We start from the raw sequence: 13,332 nt of genomic DNA on the forward strand, positions 1-13,332 counted from the left end.
GATACCTAGGGAAAAAATTAACAAAGGAGGTGAAAGACCAGTACTCTGAAAACTATAAAACACTGATGAAAGAAATTGAAGAGGACACAAAGAAATGGAAAGACATTCCATACTCACAGGTTAGAAGAACAAATATTGTTAAAATGTCTACACTATCCAAACAATCTAAATGTTTAATGCAATCCCTATCAAAATATCAATAGCATTTTTCACAGAACTAGAACAATCAATCCTAAAATTTGCATGGAATCACAAAAGACCCTGAATAGCTAAAGCCATCTTGCAAAAGAAATACAAAGCTAGAGGCATCACAATTCCAGACTTGAAGTTATATTTCAAAGCTGTGGTAAGCAAAATAATATGGTACTGACACAAAAATAGACACATAGATCAATATAACAGAATAGAAAACCCAGAAATAAACCCACAATTGTATGATCAATTAATCTTCAACAAAGTAGGAAAGAATATCCAATGGGGAAAAGACAGTCTCTTCAACAAATGGTGTTGGGAAAACTGGACAACTACATGCAAAAGAATGTAGAATGTGTATATCATACACAAAAGTAAATTAAACATGGATTATAGACCTAAATATGAGACCTGAAACCATAAAAATCCTAGGAGAGAACACAGGTAGTAATTTCTTTGACATTGGCCATAGCAACTTCTTTCACGATATGTCTCCTGAGGCGAGGGATACATAAGCAAAAATAAACCATTGGAACCACATCAAAATAAAAAGCTTTTGCATAGTGGAAGAAACAATCAACAAAACCAGAGGGCAGCCTACAGAATGGGAGATGATATTTGCAAATGATATATCTGATAAAGGACTAATAACCAAAATATACAGAGAACTTATAAAAGTCAACACCCAAAAAACAAACAATCCAATTAAAAAATGGGCAGAAGACATCCAGATGGCCAACAGACATGAAAAGAGTCACATCATCACTTATCATCAGGGAAATGCAAATCAAAACAATGATATATCACCTCATATCTGTCAGAATGGCTGAAATCAACAACAGAAGAAACAAAAGGTATTGGCAAGGATGTGGAGAAAAAGGAGCACTTGTGCACTGTTGGTTTATATGTTTATAGCAGCATTATTTACAATAGCCAGAATATGGAAGCAGCCCAAGTGTCCACTGACTGATGGATAAAGAAGATGCTATCTATCTATCTATACATACATTCACAGTGGAATAATATTCAGCCGTAAAAAGAATGAAATCTTGCCATTTGCAATGTCATGGATGAAGCTAGAGAGTATAATGCTGAATGAAATAAGACACAGAAAGACAAATATATTATTTCACTTATATGTGGAATATAAGAAACAAATGAGCAAAGGGAAAAGAACATAAGGATGGGGAGGAAGACAGGGAGAGAAAGAGAAAGGAAGAAACAGACTCTTAATTATACAGAACAATTTGACAGTTACCAGAGTGGCTGGGGTGGAGGGATGAGTGAAATAAGTGGTGGGGATTAAGGAGTGCCCTTGCCGTGATGAGCACAGGGTGAGGTATGGAAGTGTTGGATTACTATATTGTGCACCTGAAACTAATACAGCACTGTATGTAACTAGAATTAAAATAAAAATTTAAATTGAAGAAATTAAAAATAACTAAAAATAAAACCACAGGCAATTCTGTTGCCACATAGAGGTAATTTTAAAACAAATTCACAGCTCTTTATGGCTTTCATACAGTCTACCATGGACTCTAGCTTCAGTTTTATACTTTGGTTTTAACACAATCTAATATGATTGGCAGAAACCATCCCTGGAATAGCCACAGATAATTGACTAATTAAAAATTCATGTAGAAATGATTCCATATCAGCTCTTCAGCCCATTTGCTCTTAGATCTATTTCCTGAGTCTATCAGCTATATTATCCTTCATCATCTGTCTTCTGGTTGGGTTAGCCAATGAAAGTCACTCTCAGGAGATTAGAGGATGGGAAAGCAAGAAGCCAGCATATTTCTGATAGTTATGAGCTCTTGGGAGGAACAGTTATTCAAAATCAAAATGTAACTGTTAAATGGGAGTTCTGTATTTAATCTAACCTAGATTAAATAGCCCAGGATTCTTCCAGGAGGCCTGCTTCTCCTCTATGGCTTCCTGTAGCAATATTGCCTTCCTTTGCGCTTTGTCTCTTGAGCCTAGTGGTAGCAAGAGCATCCACACTTGCTATCTTTAAGATGTCTCCCCACCCTTCTAATTCCTATATTCCTGGCAGATGAACTTTGATATAAGATTAATTACACAAGACTGAGAAAAAAAAGGGAAGCCAAATGGTAGTATTTGACTATATCAAAATTAAGAGTTTCTGTTTAGTAAAGGACTCAAATCACATAATTAAAGGCATAAGGACACCTTTAAGGACACGATAAGAAAATATTTACAGTATCTATAACCAACAGTTTAGTATCTTGAATATGAAAAGAACTCCTTTAAAGCATACAAAAATCAGGAAATCCAATTATAAAATGGGCAATTAAATGAATAGGCATTCCAAAAATAAGAAGATAAATAAGAAAATGAGTAGATGCTCAGGTAAAAAGTAGTGAGTTACACAGATTAAGACATTAGTAAGTTTAGGGCGGCTGGGTGGTGCAGTCAGTTAAGTGTCTGACTCTTGGTTTTGGCTCAGGTTGTGATCTCAGGCTTGTGAGATCGAACCCCACCTCAGGCTCTGCACTCAGTGTGGAGTCTGCTTAAGTTTCTCTCTCCTTCTGTCCCTTGCCCCCACCTCTCTTTCATTGTCTGAAAAATAAGTAAATCTTTAAAAAAAAAAAAAAAGACATTAGTAAGTTTCTACTTTCTACCTATTAGATTGACACAAAATAAAAATTCCCATATCATTTCTCCATGTTTCAGAAAGTGGTCTATATAGCAACATTATTTGTTCCTGCCATAACCTTAAGGAAAAATTTCACAAAGTCTAGAGCCCTTGATATTCTAAAGAAGAAGAAGGGTATCCACAACTTCCATGCTTCAGGAACGTGAGTGTCACCAAAACTGAATATCAGAGGGAATATTGTATCTTCAGAAACAGAAGTGGTGGCATTTGCATCACAAATATACAGTGGACTGGAAATGCTTATTCTGGTAGCTCATACCACTATGTTCACTGAACATCCAGGTGATGGCAGAGTATATCCTCTAGGAGCACCAGCCAGCATGCTGTATTACAGTTGACTGCTACATTTTGAGCTTCACCTATTGCTACTTGCTCCATCCCTTGTCTTTACTAAACAGATACAGGAAGCTTTTGGGGAACCCCATCTTTTGTTGGCTACTGATTCCAAGGTTAAGGCATCTAATGGGAGCCTGATCACCATGGCTCTGTGTAACATATATACTTTTCTACATTATGTGGACATTGACTTCCATGAAACAAGGGGATGCACTCATTGGATCGGATATGGCAGATGCTGGCTCAGAAAGTCCTCTGCTATATGGCAGCATTCCTCTTCAACACCCATGATTTCCCATGGGTGGGAAATCTTCTATAAAAATACTAAAGAAAAAATTTTTAGAAGTTATTATTGAAGATGTTGTGCCCAATGAGATGTGTCAGGGTGGGTTACATAGCTCCTGCATTTATTGCTCCTCCACCAGATGTTGCAGACAATCCTGAAGTCTTGCAGATTGCTTCTAGGACTATTTAGCTCTTCCCTATTGGAGACCAAAGTGCTTAGTTTACAACTGAAAATAGGTTAACAGTAACATCTGCTCAGTCTACTGAATACTCTTAAAATCTTCTTCCACAGGTTCTTAAACAAAATATGGGGGATAAAATGACAGAAAATAAGTATCTGTTTCTAATTTTTAAATCACATAACTTTGAATGCAGGCAAGAAAGTAGGAAACAGGAATATTCATGCCCCAGTATCAGTGACTTTGAAATGGAAATAGGCACTTTTTAATAAAAGTAAATTTTCCTTTAGCTAACAAGCATATAAGGTAAACTCCACCATGCAATGGTCAGGTGCTCTCTGATAAGATGCAATCAATCACACACACTGGAGTCATTACTGATACAGTCAAAGGCACCCAAGAACTTTATTTTATTCATTCATTTATTTTTTCAACAGAGAGTGAACATGCTCACTGTGAGAAGGAAACACTGAATTTTCAGAGGTGCTAGAACATAAGTAATTTATATATAGGCCAAATTCCAAATATCTTGCTTATAAAGAAACAATGATATAAAAAGTAAGTACTAGTACTATCAAAGTCTGAGGAAGATTTGATATATGACAGCTAAGGGACAATTGGCAGTATGATAAGTCTTTACCCCAGAGAATTATTACAGATTTGAAATAAAAGCAATTATTATAATTTCTCCCCTTATATGATACATTCATGAATATTAAAATTTTTAAAATGTATTTTATAAAATGGAGTATCTTCCATGCTTTATATTAGTAGGGTCTGAAACCACAAAATGTAAATAAAATAAAGACATAATATTACAGTGATATCTAATATATTTGATTTTGTTATTTCAACATTATAACAATGCACAATTCATATCTCAGTCAGAGGAAATGTGTGTCAGAAGTCAGAAAGCCCCTGCTATGCATCCAATCAATTTTTAGATATGGTGTCCTAATAGATGCAATATTATAAAATACTGAAAAATTTTGCAGGGTCCTTTCTGCAATAGTCTATCTTCTTCCCCTTGCTCTTTCTATGTGTAGAGTGGTGTTTGCTGGCTGCAGCTAAAGGTCAAAGCACTGGTTCAGGCAGCTTTGGACAAAGGTAAAGGCAGCAGGGTACAAAGTCAGTTGTAGAAAGAAAATGAAGGGTATCTGGCATTTGTAGTAAAAGCACACGGCTGGTGGGTAGAATACTGGGGAGGTATAGTTTCTTTGACTAACACATTGTTTAACTTTGTTTGAATGTCCATGATTTCTTTATTAAATGTTTGAATGTCAATGGACTCCCTTGATTGGCCACAAGTCACACTACTTTCATTCTATCTGGCCCCTGACAGCATCTGTGACTGAAATCACAGCAGTAGGGAATGCTTTTTCTTCTTTAAAATGTGTACATCTACCCAAATTTCAAATAGGTAAGGTACCAAATTTACTGTAGATATATTATTATATAGCGACACAAAATTTGTATCAGTCAGGGTTGAATCAGGGAGCAGAACCGATAGATTATATAAATATATACTCACAAACATGCACATGCACACACAAACATGCACACAAATTTGATTTACTATAATTACACAAGCATGGGCCTGGCTAAGCCATCACGAAGTCTACAGGGTAGTCAAGACAGAAAGAATCATGGGCAAGGAAGAGTGACTGCAGGCCCAGCTGCTGGTTCAAGTCTCTAAAGTTTATGAAGGGCCTAGCCCCTCTTTAAAGGATATCAACCTGAATATGTTGGGCCCACTTGAGATAAACGCCATCCTGATTAACTCAGAATGAACCTATTTGGAAATTTAATTACTTCTGTATAATCCCTTCACAGCCACACTTACATTAGTATGTGATTGAATAACTGGAACATCTTTCCTTTGCATCAGGGTATAATCAGTGGTCTAAAAGACCACATGTCTTTTTCTTTTGGTCTATTCAGTTTCTTCAGAGTGAAACTCTAATCACTTACCAGGGGTATAATTGTCTCTCTGTGTTCTGTGAGCTGAGTGGAGAAAGGGGATAAGAATAAACTAGTTTTTTCAGTTTTGTACCTCCCAGGCTAACCTCCTATATTTTTCCCTCCATAGTTTGGATGTCTAAATGGCAGGTGGACAATATGTCAGCAACACTGGAAATGACAATATCATTACCTATGCTAACTTTGGACCCACACAACTAGATGTCATGATATTTTTCAGGTAAAGAATTAGAATATTCTTTCTCTGCTACTTGTTAATAGAATGTTTTTAGGTGATTCTGATTTTGCTACATGTGCTATGGCATCACCCATCCCAAAGCCTCTTTAGAAGTGTGCCTTATTAAATGTCTTGTCCATTGGTATGCTCCTCCTTGGATATATATAAATCTAAAACTGGGCCTGGGACCACCAGATCAAGTAAAATTAAAGAAAAATTATGTGAAATAAGAAAGATGTACAATAGTATAATTGTATTCTTTCACATCCCCTCATACCAATCCCAGAAACTTTTGCAATATAATTCGTATCTATTTAATTTCATATTCAATGTCTTTACAAATTTATTTAACGTACTAAGATAATCCTTAAAATCTTTTTCATTACCTGATTTAAGTATCAAGTATCTAAACTACCAATTCTTTCTTTTTAAGATGTTATTTATTTATTTGAGAGAGAGAGCAGGAGCAGGGAGGAGGGGCAGAGGGAAAGGGAGAAGCAGACTCCCCACTGAGCAGGGAAGCCCAGTGTGGGGCTCAATCTCAGAACCCTAAGATCATGACCTGAACCGAAGGTAGATGCTTTACCAACTGAGCCACCCAAGCATGCCCTAAATCACCAATTCTAATTTCCAAAAAGATCAGTGTTCTGAGGATGACAATAAATATGTTATTTCCATAAAATATCATTTCTTTGACCATTTCTGTATAACAAAGTATGTATCATGATCAGAAGAAATATATCCAGGTGGGCTGGATAGGGAATTTGAGAATTTTGCTTCATACCTTTAATTGTGTTATCTGAAATTCTGTATGTTATAGAACAAGCAATGCCTAGAATAGAACAGAATAATACCTGTTAGCAGCCAATTGTAGTTCTGGAGACTGCTGCTAAAAATTCAAAATAACCCAATCACCTACTCTGTATTGGTCTTATCCTTGGGAAATTCAACTCAAGAAGATTTTCAATAAATTATTTTCTTGGTGACAGCAGGTGTAGCTTTTTGTTGTTGTTGGGTTTTTGTTTGTGTGCTTTGTTTTGTTTACTATTTCATTGAGTGGGAAAAGATTGTTTTGTCTCTTAGCCCAACGGGAAGCCAGGTAGGAATAACTACGCATTTGCCTCAGCATTCTACTTGCCTTTTAGTTGACAACTGAAATTTTTGGTGGGCTTCACATAACTCATTCTAATTCTTCAAAATTCTCAGTTTTCTATAATTAACCCATATAGGAGAGTTTTTATTTTGCAAATATCTAGGATCTACATGCCTAGCCACACAGCCATTGGCTAAAACCCAACAGTGATTATTCATACACTCTGCTGATAATGGAAACGACCATTCTTCCAATGATAGTTCAAATTCTCTCATTGTTCAGACTTGCCCTTGCCATCTTCCAACAAGGTTTTATTATCTGCAGGGCACATTGATGGTGACTTTTCTGGTGAAATGGTCTTCAAACAATAAACTCTCATAAGCAAACCAAGCAGCCTATATTGTCTCTAATAGCAGAGAGTGATAGGCGTGGTTCACACAGCAAAGGAAGCGGGGAAATACTCAGGGAGCTTCACCAGAGACTCCATGGGGAGTGAAGCAATCTACTTACATAGGTGGTGGACTTTCCCTGAACTCCCTTCCTCCCTATAATATGCTGTTGATTATCCCTTTCCACTTCATGAGTGAGTTATCCTCTACCTTCATTTCCTATCGACTGTCTCCTCAACAACACCCAAAATTTGTTCAGTAAAGTGACCTCAGAACTACCTGAGACCCATTAGTTGTAGCAGTGAGCTCAGTCGATGCAAAGTAACACTTTAAGTATTATTTTTTGCAAATAATAAAGTACAGAAATTAAATGACCTATACAAAATCATTCAGTTAAGATGGCAGACCTCACATAGTGAAGAAAACCATCAATTAAATAAAAAAGCAACCTACTGAATGGGAGAAGATGTTTACAGAAGATATATCCAATAAGAGGCTAACATCCAAAATATATAAAGAAGTTATATAACTCAACACCAAAAAATAATAATATTAATAATCATCACATCCAATTAAAAAATGGGAAGAAGACATGAATGGACATTTCTCCAAAGAAGATATACAGATGGTCAATAGACACACGAAAAGATGCTCAACATTACTAATCATCAGGGAAATACAAATCAAGATCACCATGAGATATCACTTTATACCTGTCAGAATGGCTAAAATCAAAAACATAAGAAATAACAAGTATTGGTAAGGATATAGAGAAAAGAATCTTTGTGTTGGTGGGAATGCAAATTGGTGCAGCCACTGTGGCAAATGGTACAGAGGCTTTTCAAAAACTGAAAAATAGAATTACCATATGATCCAGTAATTCCACCACTGGGTATTTACCCAAAAAAAAAGGAAAACAGTAATTCAAGAAGATATATATACTCCTATGTTTACTGCAGCATTATTTACAATGGCTAATATATGGAAGCAACCCAAATGTCTATCTACAGATGAATGAATATAGAAGTTGTAGTACACACACACACACAAATAGTACTCAGCCATAAAAAAGAATGAAATCTTGCCATTTACAACAATATGAACGAGGCTAGAGGGTATAATGCTAAGTGAAATGTCAGAGAAAGACAAATGCCATATGATTTCACTCATATGTGGAATTCAAGAAACAAATGACCAAAGCAAAAAGAGACAAACAAAAAAATAGACTCTTAAATACAGAGAATGAACTGGTGTTACCAGAGTGGAAGTGGGTGGAGGGATGGGTGAAATAAGTGAGGAGGATTAAGAGTACATTTATCTTGATGAGGACTGAGAAATGTATATAGTTGTTAAAGAAAAAAAAAGGCAGACCTTGAGATCAAACTCAGGTCTCACTGTCTTTGATTTTTAGTTCATTAATCTGTATCATATATCTCCAAATGTTCTGTATTTTTGGTTATATTAAATGTATACCTGTAGGGTTTTTTAAAAAATGTTTTAGCTAGTTATTTTACTTATTTATTCATTCATCGAAATTGCAAAGGCAAATTTCAATGAAGACAATGAATGGCCATAATTCAGAATTACTGGATCCCAAAACAATGAAAATTTCTGTATTTTTCTTACCACATATAAGTTGGAGATTAGTGACTAACATGAATAAAATATCTATGTAACAGAAAATAAACTGATGTAGTATTGATGATGGTAATGATCTATGTATCATTAAATAAGTTAAATGCTAGAAACACCTGTGGCTTACCACAGTAGAAATATGCTCCTCAATTACACAAATGCAAAAGTAGTTGTTCCTGATCTGTGGCAAGAAGGAGAAAGGGCAGTGGATTTGACTGGAGACAAGCATTCAGAAACGACGCTGAAAGAGTCTTTGACTTCTGCAACATGTGGCTTTCAAGGTTGTCCACTGCCATCCAGTCAGCAAAATCAAGAAGAGAAAAGTGGTGACATGATATCCAATCTTAATTGCCTTGTCTGGAAATAGACATTTCTTATGTTCACCTTTCATGGCTAGGAAATATTGATATGGGTCAGGCTGTCAATTTTGAACAATAACTAAATTTTGGAATGGGATCATGATTTGCTTTTACATCAGTAGTTGTCCCTGCCACAGATAGAATGCCAACATTTTGGAATACTTCATATAAGAATTTTGTCATCTCCTTAGGCAAATGAATAACCTGTCACAAGAAGTGTTTAGAAAATGCTTATAACTGATGTGAACTTGTTTAGTTAGCTACAAGTAAAAAGGAAAAAAAAAAATGTGGCAGGACTAGGGATTTAGCAAAACAGAAGTGGTATAAATTACTTAGTCCAAGCCTTAAAGCTAGCTTATGGAGTCATAAAAATACAACAGCAGCATTCATAAATTCCTTCTCATGGAACAAATGTAGCAATGGTACTCAAGAGAAGAGGTTTTACAGCCCTGAGAGGTGCTTGTTATTCTCCACATTGATCTCTAGTTGCTGCCTGACTTGAAGTGCACAATACAAAAGGTTGATGAAATTGCTAAAGCAATAGAGAAGCAAGGTGCTCAGTGCTTCCTGTGACATAATGAAGATGTATGTAGTTACATGAGAATTAAGATGGTCCCAGATCAATAATGTAAATCAAAGAATAAAAAAGACAAACTTCTATTTCTCTAAAAAGGAGTGAAACTATAGATCACAACTAATTTGTACAGTTGTAATAAACAAGGTATGCTTAAGATCTCAAACTTCTTCTATTGCTTATTTGGATGAAATTAAACACATACATCATTCTAATAAATATCTCTCAGCAGATTGTGAACTTTGGAAATGGGAAAAGGAATTAAAGGCAATGTATTTTATATTTATGTTCTTCTATCTCAGGGTTCAATTATTTTCCTATAAAGAATTTATGTTTTCTATCTAACAGATGTTATCAGCCATTTAATAGATATTGCCAAGGTAATGCAAGAAATGGCCTTCAAAAAATACATTCAACAGCTATTAGTTATTGAATTGTATAAGTGACAGAACTAGTAGTTCATTTCAAAAATCAGAAAAGAATATAGGGATAAGACACAATTCTTTTGCTGTAGCAAAGCTATGATCAGCAGCCACTCACAAATAAAAGCAGTGAATAATTTTAAACAAAGAGTTGTTAGCATGCTGGAAGAAAATTCATTAAATGCATGGTAACCATGGTTTATCAAATATGCAACAGGGTCAGCCTATAAGGGAGGAAAAACCAACTTAGCAGACATTTTTTTTTTCCTTAATGTATTTCTCCTTTATGTCAACCTCATTTTCAATAATAGTAGAATAAAAGGATAAAACTAAGACTGTATTTAGAATTATTTCGTTACATATATATAATTTTAAATGATATATATGTGTGTATATGTTATATCATGCACCATATATGATTTATATGCCATATATATTATATACATATATATTTATATACATACAATTTTTCAAAAAGAGGAGATAAAGGTAAAGGCCACGACATGAAGAAATGAATGTACTTTGCTTAAAAAAATCATTTTTTAAGGAAAATGACCCTAAGAAATAAGAAATTTAAATATAAAGTGCTATTTTTAAACTATATCTTTATAATCATATATAAGATGTGTTTATATTTAGACTATTTAATTCACAAGTTTCTAAGTAAAAATTACATTCCATAGTACATATCCTCTATAATTTGTGGGAGGCTGGCTCAACTGTTTTGTCCATTATATGAACAGGCCCTGATGCTCCAAAACATGTCTTTCCCTCACCAGTGATATAATTCAGTCTTCCATAGATTTCCAAGTAGGAACCTCATTCTTCTTCTCCAACACATAAAAATTGACATCTGTGGATTTATTGCTTCAATTGTCCCAGAAATTGTTTATAGGTTTTAATTATATAAAGACAAGAAAGTTTTAATGATGTAGGAGTAATCCAATTTAGAGTCATTGCCCTACACCATGGAGATATAATCCCCATTTCCCACTTAATACTGTAAAACACATCTACATGCAAGTCCCAGATTGGCTACCTGATGTAAAAGGCAGCTCTGTAGAGAAAGTTGATGTCCTCACTTCTAAAATCCTTGCTTGTAACAACTCAGAGGAATATAGACAGGGCGTGATATTTATCTAAGAAAATAATATTAAGGGGGCACCTGTGTGGCTCAGTCATTTAAGCGTCCAACTCTTGCTTGATTTGGGCTTAAGTCATGATCTCAAGATCATGAGTTCGAGCCCCCTGTCCAGGTCCACACTCAGCCAGGAGTCTGCTTGAGATTCTCTCTCTCCTCTTCACCTTCTCACACTCTCTCTCCCTCTCTAAAAATAAATAAGTAAATCTAGGGGGTGCCTGGGTGGCTCAGTCATTAAGCATCTGCCTTCGGCTCAGGTCATGATCCCAGGGTCCTGGCATTGAGTCCCTGCATCGGGCTCCCTGCTCCGTGGGAAACCTGCTTCTCACTCTCCCACTCCCCTGCTTGTGTTCCCTCTCTCGCTATGTCTCTCTCTGTCAAATAAATAAAATCTTAAAAGATAAAAAATAAAAATAAATAAATCTTTAAAAAAAAGGAAAGAATTTTAAGATCCAAAGTTTCCCAGCTAAGATTCTAAGCAAATATTCACTTTATGTTGTTGTAATATTAGTACATCTACAAACAAAAATTCCTAGTTGTCTACATACAGAACTTTCTAATGATGACAAAGATTCATAGTCAACTCTTTTATGGTTATTAGAAAGGCCTTATAAAGTCATACCACATTAGGTGAATCTGCCACAGAAAATGTTTTTCATAAGTGGACTTACCACTCAGGTGGTACCGAAAGTTTTCATAACTACTTCTTGGAGGCGGTGTGTAAATACGACATCCTGAAAAAAATAAGTTATAAAAATTAACATATTTATATGGAAGTTATGAGTTCAACTGGATTTTATACAAGGTATGAGTATGAATTAGATTATTTCTAATGGATTTTTGAGCTCATGGAAATAAAAAGAAATTGAGTAGCTTTATTTGTTTCCTATTGCTGCTTTACCAAACTACCTTAAACTTTTAGTTTAAAATACAACCTTATTATATTTCTGGATGTCAAAAGCCCCGACTCAATCTCACTAGGCTAAAGTTTACATGTCAGCAAGGCTGTTTCTTTTTGAAGACTAGGGGATAACCCATTTTCTTGCCTTTGCCAGCATTTAGAAGCCACCTGCATTTCTTGACTTATGGCCTCTTCTATCTTCAAAGACAGAAGCATATTGTTGTTATGTCTCCTTCACTGACTCTGCTTCCACTTTCACTATTTTCTGATTCCAATCCTCGTGCCTTTCTAAGGATATTTTTGATTGCATTGGCCCCACAGTATAATCCAAGATAATTTCTACATCTCAAGATTCTAAACCACATTTGCAAAGTCCCTTTTGCCATGTGTAAATAACATTCAAAGGTTCTGGGCACTTGAGCGTGGACTTTTTTGGAGGGATGAGCATTATATAGCCTATCACAATATGTTTGAGGTAATCTGTACAAATGGCTTAGAAAACGTGAGGTTAAATAACAGTGGCTATCATGCTGTCAATTCTTCTGTCAAAAATTTCCATTGTTCTCAAAGTCCAGTGTCTCCGAAAAATAGAAACTAGAGAACTCATGAAGTCTTTTTAATTTCTCCATATAGATGAATAATTTACACAGCACATATTCTCCTCATGTATATTCTGTTAATAGTTTTATCACACAAGATTTTCAGTAAAACTCACAATTTTCTAATTTTTTAAAGATCTTTTTCTGATTAAAGAAGTGATGTTATCTTTTAGAAAATTGGAAAAAATAAAGGTGGAGACATACAAAACAAAGTTTAAATTCAGGAATCACACTGCTCAAAAAAATACTGATAATATTTTGGTAAAGTTCCTAATAGTCCATCCCACTGTTCCTGTCTATAAAAATTTTGCCTCAAAAAAGTAAATATAAGATGTTCAGAATAGGGTTCA

The 13,332-nt window shown here is 35.2% G+C and overlaps 1 long non-coding RNA gene across 1 annotated transcript in view; it reads right to left on the bottom strand.

The window, feature by feature from the left end:
• LOC123848297 (uncharacterized) overlaps nt 1-13,332 on the bottom strand; it is an 844,895-nt gene that overhangs the window by 118,930 nt on the left and 712,633 nt on the right. Inside the window, exon 7 of the long non-coding RNA XR_010409502.1 lies at nt 12,154-12,216. This is a non-coding gene — a long non-coding RNA (uncharacterized LOC123848297). The remainder of the gene's footprint in view (nt 1-12,153; nt 12,217-13,332) is intronic.

The sequence above is a fragment of the Mirounga angustirostris genome, unplaced genomic scaffold (genome assembly GCF_029215605.1).
Source record: "Mirounga angustirostris isolate CCGP_5_RB_7025 unplaced genomic scaffold, mMirAng1.0.hap1 SCAF_2, whole genome shotgun sequence".
NCBI lineage: Eukaryota > Metazoa > Chordata > Mammalia > Carnivora > Phocidae > Mirounga > Mirounga angustirostris.